The sequence below is a fragment of the Malaya genurostris genome, chromosome 3 (assembly GCF_030247185.1).
Source record: "Malaya genurostris strain Urasoe2022 chromosome 3, Malgen_1.1, whole genome shotgun sequence".
NCBI classification, from domain to species: domain Eukaryota; kingdom Metazoa; phylum Arthropoda; class Insecta; order Diptera; family Culicidae; genus Malaya; species Malaya genurostris.
This window is the reverse complement of record NC_080572.1, coordinates 207102834-207120555: the sequence shown is the minus strand read 5'-3', so window position 1 is coordinate 207120555 and position 17722 is coordinate 207102834. Positions and strand designations below refer to the sequence as shown.

Sequence of the window (17722 nt, the reverse complement as noted above, 5' to 3'; positions counted from 1 at the left end):
ACAAATTTGTAGTTTATTTTTATTGATGCTACAAAGTTCGAAGATATCTGATTCTTCTCGAAATTTCAGTACGAGACAATTGCAATGGGCTGGTCTGAAATGTATCGACGATCTTCGGTATGCAAGAGTTATTCTAATAATAATAATGATAGTAATAATAATAATAATAATAATAATAAAAATAATAATAATAATCATAATAATAATAATAATAATAAAAGAGATTAACCTGTTTATATGGCAACCCTGCTTCGCATGGCATATTTTTACACGGTCCCATACTAGTATAAAAATGTGTTCAACATTCGCTTTCGCATTGCCGTTCGTAATTGAATGTGTTAGTGACGGTACAAATCTGCTTTTCTACCTGTTTACGGTGCCATCGTTCTGACGGTACGTACAGAGTAGCTGCTTTAACTCAAATGACGCTATTTCTCACATCACATTTCAATTTATACTGGTAGCGGTGTACGGACCTCCCCTTCACAGAACGGGAAACAGTGAGACGATATAAAAGAGAGAGTTAGTAGAGCGGCAGTCAGTAATATTGAACTGGCTGTCTAACGGTTAACAGCTTCTTGTGGAATTTTCACGCGGAAACACGCACACAGGAGGAACAATTAAGGGCAAGGCAAAGTCCCGCTCGAACCGTGCTGGTCTGCAGTTCCCAGTTGGCAAAATCTCCATCGTCTGCTCCGGAAGGGAAACTACGCAGAGCGTGTCGGTGCCGGTGCACCGGTCTATCTGGCGACAGTGATGGAGTACTTGGCTGCCGAAGTGTTGGAATTGGCTGGTAATGCTGCCCGCGACAACAAGAAAACGAAAATCATCCCTCGCCATCTGCAGCTGTCCATCCGTAACGACGAGGAGTTGAAAACCCCGTCCTTTTCAGGACGACCACATAACTGTGATAAAGAAATATTTAGGATTGCTTTAAATTTAGCCAGTTCTGAAACGCCTAGAAAGTATAATGCGCAAATCAAGTGAAAACATTTGTTCTAATAATTTGTATAAAGTATACTAGTATAAAGATGTTTCTAAATCAAAATTTTCTGTTTCGTATTGCGAGACAGCGTTACTGTCCTGTCGTAATTGAATGTGTTAGATATCATGATCAAAAAGCGCCCCATACTAAAGAATTCACGACAAAAAAAATACATATTGATCTGTACGTGGCAACTCTTTCGCACGGCATATTTGTGTACTAGTATAAAGATGTATTCAACATCATCACTTCCTCTTTCGCATTGCCGTTCGTAATTGAATGTGTTGGTGACGGTGCAAATTAATTTAACTTCTCGTGTGTGCCTTGTTTCGGCAACAGTTGCTCGGAAAATGGTAGGAAAGCGATAAAATTCAACTAATTCTTTATGATTATTTTTAGCACTTAAAAGTGCTATTTGAATTTGCTGGAGTTTTCGGCTGCCTTTCAGAATTCCTTTCCTGTACGCAGAACGGGAAACAGTGAGAAGACAGGTCCACGATGTTGCTCTCGTGTGTCTTGTTTCGGGAACAGATGCTCAGCAAATGGTAGGAAAAATGAAGCACTCAACTTTTATATGGATGCTCTTGTATAGATGCAGACATCTCGCGTTCTGATTGGCTGGTGCTGTCATGGGTTAAATCAAACAGGTTTTTCAATAGTATACTATTGAAAAACTTCAATGTTGTTGCAATACACGTTCAAGTTGAAAATTTTCGATTCTATTGGTAGTTAGATTATATAAATCCTTCTACAGATCACTGAGCTATGAGCTTCCAAAATACGAGAAAGGCAAACGCGCCATATGAATTATCCTCTTTGACACTCGTTTGTACCAAACATTTAAGAAAAGTTTAATTTTGAACTATTTAAGATTATGTCACACAACTGAAAATTTTATCATAAGATTGTGATCATATTTCCGATGGCATGTTGCAAGAATTATGTTGATTCATTAGATACAACAGAAGATATTCACGATCAAAAACTTATCACTCTCTCAGAGGGTAAATTTTGAAAAGGCGCCCCATAGTAAAGTAAGTCGTATTCACGACAAAACATGCTCGGTTGATGTGTAGTAGGGATGAAGACGCTTGTGGTCTTGGCACAATGAAAAAAGCGAATCAAACCCTCATCATTTTTCACGATTTATTTTTAGTTTGGCTTGTTATGACATATAAAGCGGCCATGAACTTAGTTTGTATTTTGACGATAATACTGCTCAATTGGGGCGCCATTTCAAAAGTTATATTTTGATCGTTGAATTGTACTAAATTTAGCAACATATCTTTATATCTTCGGAAATGAGATTACCAATTTTAGTAAGTTTTCCATCACTGTGAGAGATAATCATAAATAAATCCAAAAATTAGGTTTCCTAAAATTTTTGGACCTGTGGTAATTTTGCACAACGATATCAAGATGACTTGACACAATTTAGGAGAAAGCACTCAACATTGCTTAACAACGGAGATTTTTTTTAAATTATTTAATTTAAGTCGCCATAACTAAGTTTAGTTTTGCAATGACTGTGTGGAAACATGTATTAAAGCAGCCAAATGAATGAGTAACTCACAGAGAAGATGATTTTTAGGAAAATGATACTCTCATAGGCAGGATTCGAACCTGCATTCTTATACAATTCGTGCATACGCGTTTACCATTTCCGCCACCCTGAGCTGGGGTAGATACAGTTCTATAACAGCACAAGTTGATAAGCGTACATCAAACAATGATATAAATCCTAGCCGCCTCATGACCGATACCTTATAGTCAAACATCTTCTCAGTTCATCAGACAGCAAACACTAGTTTTCTCGCTCTTTACTTATTTTTCGCTCAAACACTGAGTACACGGAACCACCCGCGATCCCATTTCAACCAGAATATTAGTTGATTTTCTGAATTCGATTGGTTAAAATTTGGTGCAACTAATCGATTGTTGTTTTAACTAAACTGTCATTTTTGTTCTTCATTTAGCAGAAACGATGGTTGAAACAACTAATTTAACTGTTTGAACAAAAAAAAATGCTGCCAATTAGTGAGGACACATACCTTTCAATTTCAACAAATAATTTAGATGAAATAACTGGTGTTGGTATTGAAACAAAATTCTGTTAGTTGAAAAATAAATCGGTTTTATTTATTTTAGACATTGCAAATAGTTGAATCAACTCGAACAATGCTATTGATTTGCGAAAATAATCAAAATATACTTACTGATACACGTCATGATCTATTTGAAATAAGTTCGGTATGTTGGGATTCATGAAGTAAATATCGTTGTTAAAATATAAACAGTATTTTATATTGACATGTAAAAACTACCGATCACTACTGATTTCAAGTGATCTTAACCAAGGAATAAATTATCATTACGAAATCAGAGCTGATCTGATCTCTAAGTGATTTAGATTTTCGTATGATCATGATCATGTCAAGTCGAGATCAGTAATTATCTAAATTCTAAAAAAAACCTCTGATTCGATCGGAAATGATTGATGGAGAAAAACGTTTTTAATCAGCAAAAAGCGCCCGGAGGGGCGAGTAAATTAGCAAAATTATTAAATTTACCTAAAATGAGTATTGAAAGATGATGCCTTCAAACGGTTGAACTAAAGTTATGCACTGATAATTTTAGTTAATTTATATGAGCTTGGGTGCATCAACCGCTGGGAATTGAAACGAGCCATTCAATCGAAGCGCGTTCTGTGTGTTTGAAATCCTTCGCTCCTGTTACTTTTATAAATTAAATTCATGTCAAAAAGCGTTTTATTGCTAATGCATGAACATCATCATCGGTATCAAACAGCTGGAAGTAAAACAGTCTGCTGGAAGTAAATCAATGATCGAATTTGAAGCAAAAAATGTTTGCGCATACCTGAAAGATTACGAGATGATCATTCATTAACATTTTCTAATTTGTCACCAAATCTTTTTCATCTCAAACAAGGTTAACTTTATCACAACACCACTGTTAGATAAACACTTGTTATGGAATCATAAATTTCTCAAATCGAATGGACACAATTTCACCAAACGCTTTAATCATCGATGTTGTTTTCATTGACATTTTGAAGCGACGCGAACAGATTTCAACTAAAAAAGTTGTTGATTTTGCATTGCGATTATTGTTTTGCTTTCAACTGCCTGCGGCATTTGACAGCATTCAAAACAACATATTTTTCAACTACTTGAATATATGCAAATCAACAACCATATTGGTTGAATAAAAAAGAAATTAGTTAAATCAACTATCGCAAACATCAGAAACTGCGATATCGCAATTTTATGATCGAAGGGTTCTCCGTGTATAAGAGCCCAAGTAGCAAACATTGTTCTAGTACTGAATTAACGATTATGCGATTGGAAAAACGCACTTTTCTTGTATGATGTGCAACAAGTTTCTTGTTTAATATGGTTCACAACAGTGATATATGCTAAGTGGAAACCGGAATTGAAACTACTCAAATGATCTTGTCGTACAGTCAGTTGTCGTTAGCCACTCCTTTTTGTATGTGAATGCTCAGAAGTGCCAGTATTTAATCAGAGTTTTTCCCATTGCTTGCACATTTGAATTAAGTCGGAAGGGCTATTTTCGCATCCTATTCGGTTTAGAAATGTAAACTAGTATCACAAGGATAATATATTTTGAATCTTTTAATAAAATCGGAAATTGTTTGTTTACATTTCCAGCAATTCCACGAGATAAAGATATACCATTTCTCAGAAACTTGTAATATTTGGTATATTGGACCCATATTTTTCCATATTACCATCCATGTTAGGGAGGATCAATGAATCGATTTTTTCAAAACTCTTCTTTTTTTACATTTTGTATGTGATGTTTCGAAGTGTCGATTGATTTTAACAGAAAAATGCGAAGATATGAAAAAGTTGTAGTTCAAAATGTTAATTGTATAAAATTTTAGCGGTTTTCATGGTTTGTAGATAGAAGGAGCTATATTTTTAACTCTCTAATATAGAAAGGCTATGCAATTACTGTGAAATCCAACTTTTGAACGGAGGCCCGGAGATCACAAAATGTCTGTGTATATGTGACAAATAATGACACTCAGTTTCCTCAAAGATGGTTGAACCGATTTTCATAAACTCAGATTAAAAAGAAAGGTCTTATGGTCCCACAGTCTGTTATTGAATGTTATCCCGATCCGACTTCCGGTTGCGGAATTATAGGGTGATATGCACCAAAAATAAGAAAAAAATTGTTACTCACTTTTCTTAGAGATGGCAATATGTGCAAGTCTATGAAATAATGCCCACTCAATTTTCTCGGAAATTTCTCAACCGATTTTCGCAAACTAATATACAAAGATCTTGAAATTCTTTGAGAAACCCCCGAAAAATTGGTCCCGATCCGACTTCAGGTTCCGGTATTACAGCGCAATAAGTAGAAATTTTTCATTTTCAAGAGTATTTTTTCACAAGTGATGGCGTAACGAGGCGCAAATTTCTTTTAAACTTACCGGTAAACTCGTCTATTTGGCAGATCTTGTTAGTTGGTGGATCTATAAACCTTCTTTGAGACTTCTAGTTCCCGGTTTCCGGTTTCGAGGGCACTGATAATATTGAAGAAAAATTCCAAAAACAGTACTCACTTCGATGTCTCAGCAACCGTTAACCGATTTTCACAAATCTTAATTCATCTTCCGGTTCCGAAATTGTATTGGCAATGAGTGTCAAAACGAGTGACGATGCAAAACCGATACGCATCGGAACGTGTTGGTACAGGAGAAGAAAACACCGGGAGAACGAAAAGATAACGGAAACTTACAACGTTTTCAAAACACAACCGAATTCATCGGTTGCACGTGTTTCCAATCGAGTTGAAGAAACCAGAACGTCAAATGTATGTTACCGGCGTTTGGTTTGGTTGATCACGGTTCAACGTCATCGGTGCTGCGGTTGAATAAAATTATAGCCATTTTACGGTAGTGTGACAGAATAATGAAAAAAATGCAATGGATTAAAGTTCAGTTAGAATCTTATGCTTCGCGATGTATAGGAAATTTTTAGCAACCGGTTGTGTAGTAATATTGTCAAAATACACACATGTTGTGATTACAAATGATTATATTGATAAAAATAACTAAGAGCTCATAAGTCCCTATCTCACGCCTTCCCGTATGCCTAAGATATTTGATCAACAAAGCAGTATTCGTTTGTATTTTATCGCTCAATCAAACCTAATTATTAGATTCTTTTTTTTTTTGTTTCAATTATAGAGGCTTTAACATTAATGTCATTCGCCTCTTCGGGCCAGAAAAACTTTCTGACCCTATGTGCGGGGTTGGGAATCGAACCCAGGCGGGCTGCGTGAAAGGCATCGACTTACCCATCACGCTATACCCGTCCCCAGATTAGATTCTTAAATCAGGTTACAGTTTACTCTGCTGTCGTATTGCTGAAGTGTATTTTATACCGCTTCAATGTTTTTATTATCTCATCTCAAAGTAATTCAACAGCTGAAGATAGCACGGAAAATTTCCTACGAGTAAGAAGTACTACTTGTTTAGTTACAAATAATATCACTATTCATATTATTATTTCTTAAAATTGGTAGACGGTACTAAGAATGATATTCCGATGTGTGATATGTCAAACTATATTTAGAGGTTATAACTGGCTGATTCTGTAGTCTGAAGGTTTGGATACGATTGTTTGCAATCTGCATTATTGATAAAATCTCTGAAATGTTTGAATTCAGTTGATGCAAACATTGGGGGACTGCTCGATGGAATGGAAATCTCGGAATAGGATTTGTTCTCTATCGGGTCTGCGGAACTCACTAATATTATCTGCTAAGATGCTATTCGGAAGTCCAAAAGTAATCATGTGACAAAAAATGCACTCAATTTTCTTACAGGGTCCGGCACTCGAAGTGTAACCAATTAAAAAGGCCATAAATTAAGTTTGGAAAATTACTTTTATTTAATTCAAAGTACAAAATGTGTAAAAATAATACAAAATTCAGAATCAATTCACTTTTGCCCGATATGACCACCTTTTGTCTTGACTTGATGACTTGAGAGATCGAAGGAGTTGCTTCGTTTGGCCCAAAGCGGTCAATTTCCGAACATTGTATTTTCTGACGAGAAAATTTTTCCAATTGAGCAATTCGTAAACTCTCAAAACGATAGGGTTTACTTGACCGACCGTTCATACGAGAATTTGAGTCATCGATTGGCCACCAGGAGGCAGCACCCGCAACAGATAATGGTTTGGGCCGCTGTAACCGCAGATGGGCGCTCTCCAATCGTTTTCATCGAGCCTGGCGTCAAGGTAAATGCGACATATTATCGGGAAAGTATTCTGGAGGTTGCTTTGAAGCCGTGGGCAGACAAACATCTCGGTGGCAGACCATGGACTCTTCGGGTCAGAAAACTTTCTAACCTTATGTGCCGAGTTGGGGATCGAACCCAGATGGGCTTGATCGGCTGCTCGGCCATCCATGGAAGTTGTCATTGATTGTCAACTTCCCTTTTTGAGCAGCCTAGATAGCCGTGTAGTGTCGGTAGCGGTTTCCCAACTGGCTAAGAATAATGCTATGGTCCACCTGTACCGGTGGTATAAGTCCACCGAACAGATAAGCCGTGTGGCATCCGGCGGAATTATTTTCTACCAAGAACCACTGGTTTCCTGTTCCATGTCGTAATAGGCCACAAAAATAGGAACTCCTAAGTCAAGGTGTATTTGTGTGCCAAGGACTGAATGGCTGCAGGAGGTTAAACAATGCAGTCGTGAACGGAATATCTTGGGGTTTTCCCTTACAGGATACACGCAATACTTAGCAATCGACTTCTTTGTTCATCGCTTCGGCAAGCAGAGATTACAATGCTAAGTGTCTGTGGGTGTCCTCAAGGTGGTGTACTATCCCCACTTTTATGGAACCTAGTCGCTGATGGTTTGGTCTAAAGCATTACCACTCTCTTCGATATAATACAGCAAGCCCGGCGATCTGTTGCACAATGGTGTTGTCAGGTTGGATTATATGTAAATCCGGGAAAACATCAATGGTGCTTTCCACTCGTCGTAGGATAATCACAGGAGCTCATCCGTTACAGTTCTTCGGTTCAGAGGTCACTGTGGTTGATCAAGTTAAATACGTCGGAGTTATTCTTGATTCAAAATTGAATTGGTCTGTTCACATTGACATCAGGATTAAAAGAGCTTGCATGGCTTTCGGCAAATGTAGACGAGCTTTTGGAAAATCATGGGGACTCAAACCCAGATACATTCATTAGATCTACACAACTATCGTTAGACCAATTTTAGCATACGGATGTGTGGTATGGTGGCAGAAAGAAGAATCATCTCCAAAGGATGGTCCAAATGGCGATGACAGGAACATTCACGACAACTCCTACTGCTGCTTAGAGGCGCTACTGTGCATTAAACCACTACACGTGTTCCTAAAGCAAGAAGCATTACCACACTCGCTTGTGGTCTCAAATGGGGACCTGGGATGAGTATTTACTCGCTCCTAGTGACCTAACTCTCACATGCAGAGTTTCCATAGTCACAGATTTTTCTGTAAAACCACAGATTTTTTGGCCTATTTTGCCGCACAGATTCTGTGTCACAGAACACAGATTTTATCCAACTTCACAGATTTCTATAGATTTTTATGAATATTTCATGAAAATGACAGATTTTCAAAATATTTTTCACAGATTTTCAAAGATTATGATAAAAAATTTGCAATACAGATGGTACACAGATTTTTCAAGCTGAAACACAGATTTTGAAATGGCAACTCTGCTCACATGCAGTTTTCCTTTCAAAACATTCAATGTAAGCTATCCTCTTCGTGAGGAATGGTTGACTGGTTATTTGGAACGACAACTTGATGAACACATAGTTTGTTATACTGACGGTTCTCTGTTGAATGGTCGTGTTGGTGCTGGTGTCTACTGACGTGAAATGAGGCTAGAGCAGTCTCATTCACTTGGTAGATACTGTACTGTGTTCGAAGCAGAAATCTACGCGATTCTGTGTGGAATACAATCGGCTCTTCAGCAGAGGATCTGTGGTAAACGAATTTATTTTTGTTCCGACAGTCAGACTTTAAAAGCACTCAGTTCGAATGATTCACGGTCGAATCTGGTGATCGTATGTCGAACTCAAATTAAAGACCTTAGCATCTTAGCAGACTGTTCGGGACCTCGTAAAGGTTCAGAATTTACTTCTGCTTCCACTGAATGTGATGCCCAGCAGATTGTTCAGCAATCTGCTGGGGATCACATTTAGTGGAAAACCTTAGGGGTGCAGAATTTACTTCTGTTTTTTCATGTTTTGTGTCGTCAATTTTTCCCATCCTTCTAGTCCAAACCGTACCATTTCCTATCAATCCTTGCCTCTCATATATCGGGAAAATGATGCCAAAAACAAACTGATGGCAAGGCACAAATCTCCAAATATCAAGGAAAACGTGCGAATTGAGCCAATTTGTTCTGATTCCTGAACCTTATGTGCCGAGTTGGGGATTGAACCCAGATGGGCTGCGCGAAAGGTATCGACTAACCCAAAGATCATTTCTTTCGAGAAAATATGTCGCAGTACGGTAAAGTTCTTTCCATCGAAAGGGAAGTATGGCGGAATATTTTCTCCTGTAACCGGGATAGCGTGCGAGTGTTACTGCATAAGGCGATTTCATCTTACGTGATTTTTGAACTGGGCGAGAGACATCCTTGTAAATCGCTGGTAACTCACGAGAATATATGTCAGTTTTGTGAACAACCTGTTCGGTACGGTAAACCTTGCCAAACCACTAAAATCGTATACAATTAACTTTATCAACCACACAACTCTAACTTTATCTACGCATTTTTACAAGAAACTATTGGAATTTCTCGACAATATATCCGATGAAGAACGATTGTACCAAATATTAGGAATTTTTGAGGTATCGTATATTATTTTCTGATGGAATTCCTGTATGTATCCATGTATGTGTACCATTCTACGATGTATCTATCCGCTATCTATTGTTCGGAGATGGCAGAACCGATTTCAGCAATCTTTGGTTCGTTTGGGTCATTGATCAAATTCGAATAACTAATGGCGCACTTGTTCGAAGAAACTATTCTTGGAAATTAATTTATAAAAATACGCTTTCTCTGCGTTCTTACACAATTCCATCACCGGTTATGATGGTCTGCTCAATTTTAATAGCTAGAAATGTTTGCATTTGCAATCATGGTTGTTGAATGTGTTCTTTGTTGCTTGCACTTCACTCAAAGGAATCCTTTTGAACTAATGGGAGTGGAAAAACCATATAAAGTTTAAACCTTTACTGTGAAGATAAACAAGAACTTTCCAGGCCAATCGAAATAATTGCATTTTACGGCCCACGTCCAGCAAATGCATCGTTTTGTAATAAAATATGTTCAAAGCGACCGAAGCACTGAACCAGAGACCGGAAGCAGTCACTCACTCTGTGGATAGATAAATGGTCAAAATCTGATATAGCAATCGAAAAGGCATCACAATTCGAACGATAGTCGTCGTTCAGAAATTCCAAGCAATATTACTCTCTGTAACGTATCCAGGCGCGCAAGTACAGCTGCGTACAAACGAATGGTGGGGTTGAAATTTATTTCGGATCGATAATTCCTTCATGGCTGGCCATGGTTTTAGGATTTTATGATTCCAGGGCATGCCGGTATGAATTTTCCTGTCCAGTGTACGGCTGTAGAAGGAGGCCCCATAATAATTGCAACCGGGGCAGAAAGCCAAGTTCATGGGAAATAAAACAGCGCCATTGAACTGAACTGAGATGGAAGTGATGGGTTGTTGATTGCGATTTCAAATGACCGAATAAACGTTGCTGATAGAGGATGGTAGTATGGGAGGGTGAGTCTTGCACTTGTGGGCACTGGTGCATTTCAATTGATGGCATGATAAAATATTTAATATATTCAACATCAGACGTTTCGATGGCGGTAATGAGTTTTTGAAACTGAAACGATATTTCCGAAACTGACACAGCTGAGGAATGAGAAATTCAACATGTTACACTCGTTACTGTGTACAGTTCCTTGACTCCCTGTTCTCTGCTCTATTGATCACGAATTGGCTTTTTACTTTCCCTGACCAATTTTTGTCTTTCTCATATTGGCGATGCATTCATAGTGAAAAACGTGTTTCTGAACAAGATCCGGAAGACTAACTCACATACCATTCGATTCAGTTTGTCAGAGTGTATGTACTTTAGTTTGTTGTGTCTGTGTGTATGTGTGTGTGTTCTTGAATGGGATAACATTAGCTTGGAATTTTCTCTGAATCGGTCCCGCCAAGGCTTCTGCAAACTTAAATAATAACTACTGGTGTGGTATTGCCTTACTATTGTAATTCAAACAGTCACGTTGAAACAAATTCATTTACGTCATTTATGCCATTTTATCTTTGCAACCGAAAGTGTCTGCCATTTGAACTTCGATCTCTATTAATGAATAGTATAAGGTGTACCGTTTAAAATTCGCACATACTCAAGTAGCTCTAATTTTTATTCCGTTGAATAAAATTAATTGAAATTTTGCGTATACATATGTCCTTTTTCATTGAGAAACACTGGTGGCGTGGATTGCTCTGGTTTTGCACTTTCGAGCAAAAATGGCAATGAAACACCGTCAAAATATTGCATTTCTGCTCGAAAGTGCAAAATCAGAGCAATCCACGCCACCAGTGTTTCTCAATGAAAAACGGCAATAGTTTAATGTGTATTGTTTGCACTCAGATTACACTGTGAGTTGAGTTAGGTGAACATTAGTTTTCAAAATGGCGGAGAAAGAACAGTGCGTACAATAAAAACTTGTGCACGAGTATTTTGAGATTAAGGATCTGTCTTATCGCGCCATCGGAAAAATGTTGGAACTCGCTAATTCCACGGTATCAGATATCATATATACGGATCGAAGAACATCTGACCGTTGATCGGTGGTAGTGATCCGGAAAATACCCTCAGGTTAACGAGAACGATCACGAACGCGAAAAAGTTTCTTATTTATTTATTTATTTATTTTTTCATTTATTCATTTATTTATTTATTTATTTATTTATTTATTTATTTATTTATTTATTTATTTATTTATTTATTTATTTATTTATTTATTTATTTATTTATTTATTTATTTAGTTATTTATTTATTTATTTATTTATTTATTCATTTATTTATTTATTTATTTATTTATTTATTTATTTATTTATTTATTTATTCATTTATTTATTCATTTATTTATTTATTTATTTATTTATTTATTTATTTATTTATTTATTTATTTATTTATTTATTTATTTATTTATTTGTTTATTTATTAGCAGGGAAAAGCCCGGTGAAGATGAAATTTGACAATCTCTCTCTCCAGCAGGCATAGAGCCTCTTCATTATTTGTATCAACAGATTACAATGATCCAACAGATACATTTAGGCTTAACACTAGAATTAAAACTAACAGTTAAAACAAAATTTATAACACTATAGCTAGTTGAAGACACCAAGCATAACATTATTAGTAATAGTCTACCCATACTCGCATATCAGTCCCATAACGATTTTCGCCAATTTTGAGTTAGTTTGAGGAATGAAATCTATCCTCCATATACTCTCAGAAATTGCAATAAAAGTTGAGGGTTTGTTAAGTAAAATATGAAAAAAATCAACTCATGTCTGTCCCATATGCTAAAGTACCCGCATATCAGTTTTTTTTTTAATATTTTTATTTTTCGTTAAGGGCCGGAAATAAACTTTTGATCGTCTTTTTCTCGACAGGCCGATTTTCCATATGGGACTGATATGCAAGTATGGGCAGTAGTGCTTTTGCTAAAAAGGTGAGAGAGAGGAGAAGAGTGGACAGATAAATGGTATTCGAGGGTTGGCGGAGGGGGTGCTAAACGAGCGCAAATGAACGGAATAGAATCAGCACGTAGATTAGTTATCAAAAAGATGTAAGATGACAGAAAAAACGACGGGGTTAGAATCGGCATGTAGATCTAGTTAATGATAAAACAAAATGGATGGTGGTAGACAGAAAAAAGAGGAAACAACGACCGGGTTAATTTAGTCGAGCGAATTAGTAAGTTTACAAATGGTACAATATAAGACTTCGATTAAACTGAATTACATTACAAATAGCTGTATAGTATTTGCTTGTAAAATTGCCCTAGCTCTACAACTAACAGATCGGCTGAAAAGTTCGTATCGTTTCTATGAGAGGGCACCACTAGAATTAAATCCATACCATTTTCAGTTAGTACCAACCTTCAAAAGATACGTGTATAAATTTGACAGCTGTCTGATTATTAGTTTGTGAGATATTGCATTTTGAGTGAAGCTACTTTTGTTATTGTGAAAAAAATGGAAAAAAAGGAATTTCGTGTGTTGATGAAACACTACTTTTTGATGAAAAAAAGTGCCGCCGATACCAAAAAATGGTTTGATGAGTGTTATTATCCAGACTCTGCACCGGGCGAAGCAACAATTCGTAAGTGGTTTGCAAAATTTCGTACTGGTCATATGAGCACCGAAGACGATGAACGCAGTGGACGTCCAAAAGAGGCTGTTACCGATGAAAACGTGAAAAAATCCACAAAATGATTTTCAATTACCGTAAAGTGAAGTTGATCGAGATAGCTGACACCCTAAAGATATCAAAGGAACGTGTTAGACATATTATTCACGAATATTTGGATATGAGAAAGCTTTGTGCAAAATGGGTGCCGCGTGAGCTCACAATCGATCAAAAACAACAACGAAAAAGCATGCTGAAATTGAACGAATTGGGCTTCGAATTGCTCCCTCATCCACCGTATTCTCCAGATTTGGCCCCCAGTGACTTTTTCCTGTTCTCAGACCTCAAGATAATGCTCGCTGGTAAAAAATTTAGAAGCAATGAAGAGGTAATCGCTGAAACTGAGGCCTATTACGAGGCAAAGGACAAATCGTACTACAAAAATGGTATCGAAAAGTTGGAAGATCGCTATAATCGCTGTATCGCCTCTGATGGCAATTATGTTGAATAATAAAAACGAATTTCGGCAAAAAAATGTGTGTTTCTATTAAACGATACGAACTGTTAGATAGATAAGGAATCACAGAACAATCGCTTTATTGCATTTCGGGATAGATGAAAATCAAAACCATCGGAGCAACTATTAAATAAACGACACATACTTGTGAGCTGTGCTGTAAAACTTAATTCAATCCAATTGAAACCGGTCACTCTACTGCAGTAAACTTCACATTTTAACAAACAACCTTCGCTGACGTACAGAACTGGTAGCATTCAGTTCTTCATTCGTTTCTCTTCCAATCGAAGCTCAGTTTACCCACCTCCGCAAGTTGATCTCTTGAAATAAAATACTTTTGATGTGGAACACATCTTTATTTTCTATATAGTGGTGCAAATCAGAAACTCAAGAAAAACTACACGTAGAAATGTGGTCAGGTTTCAAACACTTACAGCTCAGTCTATTTTGTATCAATTATTAATATTATTTCATCATTATTCATTCATTCATTTGATAGGAAATATTTCTACGTTTCGATTTGAATATATCATGCCACGTATTTTCAATTATATATGATTGAAATTTTGATTAATAGGGAGCAGTGTCCTATTTGGCTGCTAAAAATCTTTGGCATACCGGATTTCCCTGCGATGTATCAAAGAGAGAGCATCGCTCTGATTGGTCAATCGATGCAAAAGCGAAGCCGTTGGAAGCACGCGAATCTATAAATAGAACCTAAATTAAAGCTAACGTTTCAGTCCTACTCGTAGCATGCTAGAGTTAGGTTGTTGCTAGACAGCGAGACAAAAACGTGCCATAAACGACTGGCTGAGGCCAGTTGTTAGCGTAAAACCGTGTGGCTCGCTGTGAGTATTACATTTCTCTCCATGCTCTCTCGTAAATGTGTAAAATGACTCTCGATGTGGCCGGGTGGCCAAGAAAGTTTTGATATTTTCGGTTACAAGTTTGATTACATCACATAAAGTTCAATAAAGCTACCGCTTGTTTGGCAGCCTTGCTGAGCCGATTTTATTTCTCTCTCATGTTTCGTTACGCTACCAGAATACACGAGCAGAAAAAAATGATGCCGCCATAGAAATGGAGTTACCATTACAAAAATAACATTTACTTAATTTTTATCGCGACAACATATATGTTTTTACGCACTAATCGCATTTAAACTAAATTATCTAGACATTGTCAGGATAGATTTTTGATCCATGCTTTTGAAGGAGAGATATTCAATGGACAAGTTGAAAGTTGCCGTTTTCAGCTATGCAACTCTTCCTTCAGAAAAAAGACTTTCCCGACCGCTAAAGTCAAACAATCATTCTGAAATTTTCACAAAATAATTTAAACTAATTCTCTAAGAGATTGTCAGTTGGGTTTTTTGATATTCGTCACCGTTTCTGAGACAATCAGATTTGAAGCATGACAATAGCCCTTTGAAACGCCCCAAAACACACTGGCCTCAGCCCTTAATTGGTATGCTCTGATCTTGTGTCATGCAAGCTCGGAATTCCATGTTATGTCGTTTCCCCATGAGAAATTGACAACTACCCCTGGATAAATTCTGAATGCTTAAGATTAATTTCTAATTTATATTAGATGAACTCGATTGATAATGAGAAATAGTTTATCGCTTCAACCAAAATCGCAGAACGGTAGAAGGGGCTGGGGTCCACTAGGAGATTGATAGTACCTATTAGCTCTCTCCGGACTGTACCAGCCTAGATGCCGTGTGGAATCCAGGGGAAAAAAATGAACCAAGAATAGATCCACTGGGTTCCTGCTTCCATGTCGTAAAAGGAGACAATTGCAAGAGTTTCTTTTTCCTTTCAGTTATCAGATATTTTCAATGTTTTACTTCTGATTACTCTATTTAACTAAATCATCTCTTTATTCAACCTATCAATTTCCGTCTAGCTTCGGAGAGAAGTTTTATTAGGAATGATTTCTTCTTCCATGTTATTGATTATCTTTCAGGATTATAAAATGAATGATAAAAATCAACCATTACGCAAATCCGTTGATATTACAAAGTTAATAACAGAGATAACATATATCGGTATATTGAATACATAGTAAAAAACACTTGATATTAATATTTCAAACAGTAAATTAATATTTTTCTCGGTAGCCGGCTGCCCAGATCAACTAATATAATCAATTAATAATTTCAATAAATAATTAAAATAATAAAGCGGAAATAATAAAGAATCAAGACGCGCGTGAAAACTGTTGACCTTTGTTTGGTGATTTAAAATGATTTTATAATAACTGTTTAGAATATTTCAATGCAATGAATCAACTTTTTTGTCTAAATCCTATTCGCTCGTTTATTTTGTATCACGTAGTTTCATTTATAAAAACGTGCTTAATCCACCTAGCAGTGAGATGATACCTTTTTTTTATCAATCCGCCTGTGTTTTTTGCATGACTAAAAAAAACGCGAAAGGTAGATGCATAAACGAGTGACTGCATACTCCACAGCCGGCTGCCCGGAGTTTTGTCAATTTCGGAGATTGACTGTTTCGTGCATTATATTGCCAGCACAAAGTAACACATAAAACGATAATACTTTAAAACATTCTTGGTAGCCGGCTACCCAGAGCAATAAACACATGATAACATTATTAAAACATTTACTAACAAAGTATCCTCTCCTGTGATGCATGTGGGAATGCAGAGGATTCCTCGGTTCTTAGTAGCTACATGCATCGAACTAACAATCCTTTCCCTCCCAAGTAGATCTGCATTCGGACGTGGCCGGTGGTTCAATACAGTTTGCACAGTGTGAAACAATGTGTTATTCCCAAACATGTTACTTCAAAAAATCATTTTGCAATCTCAATTGGTCCAGATCAATAACGGAGTAGCAACACACGGGCGGTCTCTAATGCTAATGCTAATGCTAAAACCAAAATCGCAGAACGGTAGAGAAACTTAACGCTTAAAAAACTGCTTGCATAAAAAACTTGAACACAAGTTTGTCGAAGAGAAGCTTAATTATCGGAATCGCAAGTATGTAATGCAAGTAATTGCATACATTTGGTATAATTTCGTCGGCTCTAAAACAAACAATGTTCGGTGTTGGTTCCTAATCAAGATCAATCTAAGCACACTCTCGTGCAATTGCGGATTAAAAAGTGTGACGATTGATTGAACTGTTTGATTGTAGATCATTAGAAATTTTGGTTGCCTTGTTCCACATCAATAGCTCGAACAATCCCATGGGGCTGATCCTTGTAGTTTTTTCAATTGAATAAGGGAGCGGCCTTCAAAGGAGTCTTATGCATCTTTTTGTTACTGTTACGTGTCACAAGAATTATATGAACGGGGTGTGAACGAATGGAGTAGTGTTTATAAGGATACCAAAATGATTCCAGGCACACAGAAATACCATTCTTTCGTTCCGATTTCAGAAACCACAATCGTCACAAGACTGTATTCGAATGACGATGCACGTAGTACTCATACAATTTTCAAATTTAAAACATTAAATATAATTAAGAATTATTCATGTACATGTAATAATTGTAGATATAGTAAGCAAATAAACTATTCATGGAAATATGAAAAATGGTGTTATCATTAAATATCCAAGTATCTCAAGAACAGCTACTTTTAGAAGAAAGGATATCATGAACAAATCTATTGCCTTTAACCAGTAGAATAATATTCTACTGTTTGAATGATTATCTTTCAACG

The 17722-nt window shown here is 36.8% G+C and overlaps 1 protein-coding gene across 7 annotated transcripts in view; it reads right to left on the bottom strand.

Moving 5' to 3' along the window:
* Positions 1 to 17722, bottom strand: part of LOC131435566 (potassium voltage-gated channel protein Shal) — a 556411-nt gene that overhangs the window by 498050 nt on the left and 40639 nt on the right. The gene's annotated exons all lie outside the window — the stretch shown is intronic.